Source organism: Hypomesus nipponensis, chromosome 14 (genome assembly GCF_054491055.1).
Source record: "Hypomesus nipponensis isolate SF chromosome 14, ASM5449105v1, whole genome shotgun sequence".
NCBI lineage: Eukaryota > Metazoa > Chordata > Actinopteri > Osmeriformes > Osmeridae > Hypomesus > Hypomesus nipponensis.
Window position 1 is genome coordinate 15,876 of NC_140374.1, and position 6,355 is coordinate 22,230.

Below are 6,355 nucleotides of genomic sequence, written 5' to 3' on the forward strand. Positions count from 1 at the left end.
ATGATGCATTTGGTGATTAAGTTGCCACAAATATTAATAACTGGAATTATAGACAGTGCCATGCCCGTGATACAGCTAATGATTATAGTTCTAGAATTGTACTGTAATGTATTATAAATTCTTTACAAGGATAATCTCCTAGAAATATGCGTACGGCGCTAGTACGAATGTTTGATAAATCGCACCTTCAACTGTTCGTGGGAATATTCCAAACCTCCACGTAATTTCTACACACGCTTGATAAATGAGGCCCCTGGAATGAGACGGGCGACGTTAACCTAGATTAAATTGATAAGGTCGGAACCATGGGAGACTAATGAAATCAATGCCTCTCACAAACCGCGTCTCATCAACTTTCTTTAGTTCAAAAACGGCAATCCCTCTCGGCGGGAGAATTGGCCAGGCGTAAGAGAAACCGCAGCTGGACCTCTCTGCCAAGCCCAGCGTCGAGAGGCATGGCAGGCCTTGGAATGAGACGGGCGACATTGACCTGAAGTTTTTCACGATTGCTAAAACACATTTCTTGAAACAGTCAACCATTTTCTCAAAACTGTAAACACAAAACCAAATATTCGAACTCAATATCCAAAACCTTTGACTCTTCTGGCATAATCAAACACTTGCCCCTAAACCACGTAACCTGTGCTCAAAATCAAACTATGCTATCAAATCATAAACACAGCAAATCAATATATAAACACCATGGAGCAATCTTACACATGACACATAAAAATGGAGAACACAACATCCAGGCCACGTAGTTCCATGTAAAGACAAATTTGTTTATGTATAAACAGTAAATGCATTTACGTAGCAATAAGAAAATTGATTTGGGATTTTGAAACACTGGATTTTGGTTTTTCAACACCCATTAACACTTTCCTAATGTATGACTATGTTTAGCCTGTGTTCTGCACCTCTGTTTTGCCAACTGTCTCTGAAGGAGGGGATCCCTCACTGAATTGCTCCTCCCAAGGTTTCTTACATTTTTTTCCTCCTTTAGTTCGTTTTTCTGGGAGTTTTTCCCTGTCTTCTTTGAGGGTTAAGGTTGGCTGGGTGGCAGTTCTATCAGCGTATGTGAAGCCCTCTCTGACATTGCTTGTAAAAAGGGCTATACAAATACTGTGCATTTGATTTGGTTTGAAAATATTACAGTAACCATCACAACTTAGTACTGTCAACAAAGAACAAAGAAAAAGGGGGTAAATCCCCTCTGGTGTGCTGGATCCAGCCTTGAAAACACTTCACACCTTTGTCACCACAGGCGATTTACCCTGGTATATGAGTTTTGGTCATAGACCTTTCACCAAAAATGCAAAAATGCTGGCTGATGTTGAACTCTTCTTTTAATAAACACCACGGTGAAAGCTGTCATTGTCCCAAACCACCATTACAAACAAGTGTGAACAATTTTGAGTCATTGTGTTTTACAGATGACAACTGTGTTGTAGTTGTGTTACAGTTTTTCACAATTGCTAAAACACATTCTTGAAACAGTCACCCATTTTCTCAAAACTGTAAACACAAAACCTCATCTTCAAGCACTATTTACAAAACCTCGAATTCTCTTGCAAAATGAAACTGTCGCCTCAAAACAGTTTTATCTGTCCTCAAAATCAAACACTGCTCTCAAATCATAAACAAAGCGATCAAAATGATATACACTATCAAGCAGTCAGTAAACAATACTCCAAAAAATTGAAAACACATTGTTCAAAACATATAGTTCTCAAGGAGAAGTACATTTTTACGTAATCTCAAAACTAATTTCATATTTATCCGTCATTGTCTTTTGATGAACGAAAACATGTTCTATCATAGTAGCTCAACATTTATCAGAAATTACTACTCTGCTTTGCTCTTTGCAATTGTTCTTGTTCTTTCTCCTCCTTGTACCCCTATACAGTACTATACTGGCCTTGCATAGTTTGTCACCAAAGGGCACTCTACAACGTCCCTGTTGGCAACACGAGTGGGGCAGAATGTTAGGGAAATCTGTTTGTTTTGTTATGCGTTACTGGATTTTTTAATTTCATTACAGTAATTTTCGATATCGTCCGATATATCAGAGTACTATACCCTGCATCTCACTACCCACAACTCACTCTTGTTCTTTGTTGATATAAACCTGCAACCAGTCTAAATCTATTGAGCATTCAGTACTGTTACTGTAACAAATGGAAAGTGCAATGTTCAGGGCCATACCATTTGTTACGTAATTGTACAGTATAGAGCCTACAATGCACTGTACTACAGTATACAATACTATACAGTAAAAGGGACAAATCAAAAGGAGTAAACGTGATCAATGTGCTTCTTCTTGTCTTTGGGCTGAGTCAGGGTCATTGACATCACAAGGAATATTTTCCCACCTTCAACAACTTGTTTGCTCTCTGAACTGGCTTATATTGGTTGTGTCACATCATTTAAAAACAAGTGACATCAATTTTGAGTGGTTGTGTTTAGTCAATGACATGTTTTTTCTATTTGTATTTGATTGTTGCCATTTGTGTTTACCAGTATGGATGACATGTCCATTAGAGTGCAGAATGTGTTTTGAGAATGAGAATGTGTTTAGAGTTTTGCTGAAAAGTCTATGTGAGATTTGCAAATTGTGTTTTACCATGTGAAATGGTTTAAGGTATTGACAACAGACTGCACAATTAGCTACATGAGTTTAGGCAACTGATAACTTTGTTCAGCCAATGGGTTTTAGTGTTTTAGCAATTCAGAAAAACTGTAACTGTTTGCCCCCTAGTGGCGGCTGGTGAAAATTATTCTAAGTGGGGCTGTGAAATATTCAGTCAATTCAGTAACCATCCTAATACAATTGAACACAAACTGCATGATATGAGTTCTCTGTGAAATAGTAATTTTGTAATTAATGCACACATATAGGCAAATGTCCACATTTGTGGACTATAAATATCATTACACTCAGTTCAGAAATATTGAAAACCACGGACATCTGGGCACTTGAGCCACTCTCCCTGGTATTATTAGGAAACACAACACAACTATTACTGTAAAACTTAATATTAATGATTTTTAAATGAATTTAAAACAATCAATTATCTTTGATAGAGCGTGTCTGTTCCTATCCACTTCTTCGTTGTTTGTCCTCACCTCAATCCGTTGACCTTCGTCCAGTTGCATAGCGATTGTCTCTGCCTAGCATGGCTAGCTTGATTGTATTCTCCATGTTTGCCTTTGTGCACTTGTTTTGTTTTCTCAATGGTTAATGTCCTTAACTCCTGTAACAGTCCATACTGTATCTGTCCCGAATGTTATAAAAACCAAGCACGGGAAGCAAAATAAGGCATTGACATGACTGCATCCAGCTACCCAGGCCTTTCTGTTCTAGCTTACCAATCGTGGGAGAAACCTCTGTCTATGATTTACCTCTACCCTTTTTGCTCGCCTGTTGTATAATTTTGATGTCAGGTTGGGCCAAACTCTTTTATTTAAATTTTCTCCACTAAAATTCTCCTCTCAAAAGGATTTTGGAGAGGATATCTGACAGAATTTGAGAAATGAGAACGTCTGAAGTCCGGTCCGGAGTCATTCATTTTCAATAACGTGAAGTAGGCCCTACAGTTGTAAAATCACTTCTATACTCTAACTCTGCTTTGGGCGCAAAATTCCAGCGCCCTTCAGGCATCATTTTTGAGGACGCTGATTGGGTAAATATGTGTTTCTTGTTAGCAACAGTCAGTAATTCACCTATCGCCTGCAGGTTGGTAGGCGTTTCGATGGGCGCTTTTTCTAGCGCCCCAGATGTCGAGCATGAAGTAAATTGATCCTGAAACTGAATTTTAGTATAATATACACAACACTTTGTTGTGTACTTGTAACAGTCATGCTTGAAATGAGTAATTATTGTTTAAAAAATATATTTTACAGTAATCCAAGGCTGCTGTCGCAACATGACAGCATGGAGAGGACCCCCAGAGGACCCACAGCTTATGCCGTTTCCCACACTCACGACATCGTCCTGCGTTTTTACTATTGGTCACGCCTGTGGAAGAAATGTAGATTTCCTGTGTGCTTACGTTATGCACTAATCAAGAGAACTAGTCATTGGATACTAGTTAGTATGTTCTCATGTAAGCTTGCTATTAATAAGAGTAGATTGTGTCTATGTGTCAGGGTTAATAGATGTTTGAGATCAGGAGAATGTACTGGCTAAATGGTCCTTGTCATGACAACAAGGAGAGCTCCAACTATGAACTCTGTAGTTTGAGTGGTCATGTGTTGGGAGCTGTTAATCTCTTTCTCTGAGACTGTTGTAACGTCATTACTGCCTGACTGTCACTATCTATGTTTACATTCTTGTGCCCTATAAAAGATGGTCCTCCGGCCTTCAGAGCGGAGAGAGACTTGATTGAGACCTAAGCCTGGTGTTGTGTTGTCATTTATTGTCAGAGGTCTGGTTTTCTCTCCCAATCTGCAGATTGATAAATACCTATTAAAATCCAGAACTCAACTGAACTTAGTCACTCCGTTTATGAAGAGACGGACAAAACACTTTCTTCATCACGCCACAAATCGAAAGATTGAATTTATGTTTTCAAACATAAATTTCAATACAACTTTGTATCTTTGCGGCTCCCATTTAGATCCTATATCGACTACTTTGAACAGAAGAATTTCCATTTGGTGGTCTTTGTGATTTCCTTCCTTCACAAATGTTCCTGCGTCTCTTTTTGTGATCCCCTCATCTTTGCTGTTGAAACCAAAGTGTCTGCCTCCCAAATCTAACATGAACCAAGGGGGACTCTGCCTCCCAATACTAGTAGCCTATCAGGATTTGCTTACAGTCCTCTCAGGAAGGAAGTGTGCACTGTTTGCAGCTTGCTATTGGCTCACTGGTTCCAGCGGTAGGGTTGGCATTGGTCCACCACAGGGGTGAGGGGTGGGTGCTGGCAGAGTGAAGAACAGTGTGTCAGGGCACTGAAAAAAATTCTGGGTTTAGTCACAAGGGATGCATGTTAACAATGAACTCAAGAGTCTATGGGCCTCATGTACTAACGCTTTTGCGTCCACTTCAGGCGTATTTGTTTTGCAATTTGCGCATAAAAGCATGGCGAGGTATGTACTAACATGGCGCACTGAGGTAAAAGTGCAGACTGCCTGTCACGGGAACTGAAAATGGCAAATTGCACTTTTCCATGTCATGCATATGCATTCACGGGAGGGTCAAGGGGAAAGTGGGAGTTTCCCATAAATAGATGGGAGGGGGTGCGTTAAGTGCGTCTAATTATGTATTACGTGGTATGTACAAAAACCGCCTGTGAAAGCGCACCTCTATTTTGCGGTGAACATTCTCCGCTTTTTAAAAGCAGGCGTAACCCAGGATGCGCATATGCCTCCTGGTGAAATGGCAGCCGTAACCCAAGTAAGACGAAGACATAGGTCTGAGGATTTTTGCAACAAGGATCCACTTTTTGAGTTGAGTGAACACCAAATCATTACGCGTTGCAGATTAAGCAGCCATGCAATATTACAGTTACTAGAAGAAATCAAAATCACATAGAATCTCCGACTCAGCGTTCACATTCCATTCCAGCAGTTGTTAAACTCATCGCTACATTACAAATATTGGCATCAGGATCATTTCAAACAGTCATCGCTGTTTCAACTTTGGTGGCTGATCCATGATAGAAAGAGAGGAGGCCCATTCAAATGCGCGTTTAAATGCTCGCAATGTACGGTATAGTGGGCGGAGAAAGGCGCTGATTACCTGATGACCTGCATGTTTCGTAAATACGACGTAAATGATGAAATATGTTAATTCAGATCTTTAAAAAAGGAAATGGGTAGAAACAGTGGTATCATTTAAAAAGCATACAAAAATTGAGGAAGGACTGTCACCTTCACAGTTTTGACACGGCTAGGGTTTGAATTTGAATTTATGAAATTAGTGCGCACAGCTGCCTGTGGGGTACTGTAAATTATCTTAATCCATGTAAGAAATGTTGGGCCAAAACAAAATCTACTAAACACTTCAAAATGGTATGGCCACTCAATGCGGTCAAAAGCCTTTTCGGCATCTAGGGAGAGTAGAACCTCTGGCTAACACCATACCTGCTGTCCTCACTAGCAACAGTACACTGTGTAGTGTGTTTCTGAAGTTGTTTGTGTGTGGTGGCCAGGGTAACATGCAGCACTGCAAGCAGGATACACAAGAACACAAGGGTTAGACATTACCTAGAAACACCAGACCACACACTAATTATTTAGTTTAATTTGTTAGGGTTAGTTAATAAAAAAATAAATGAATCTCCTCAAGGTTGTAGTATGGTTCTAGCACATAACCTGTAAGACGCCAAGCCCCTACACTCTTTGTCCACTT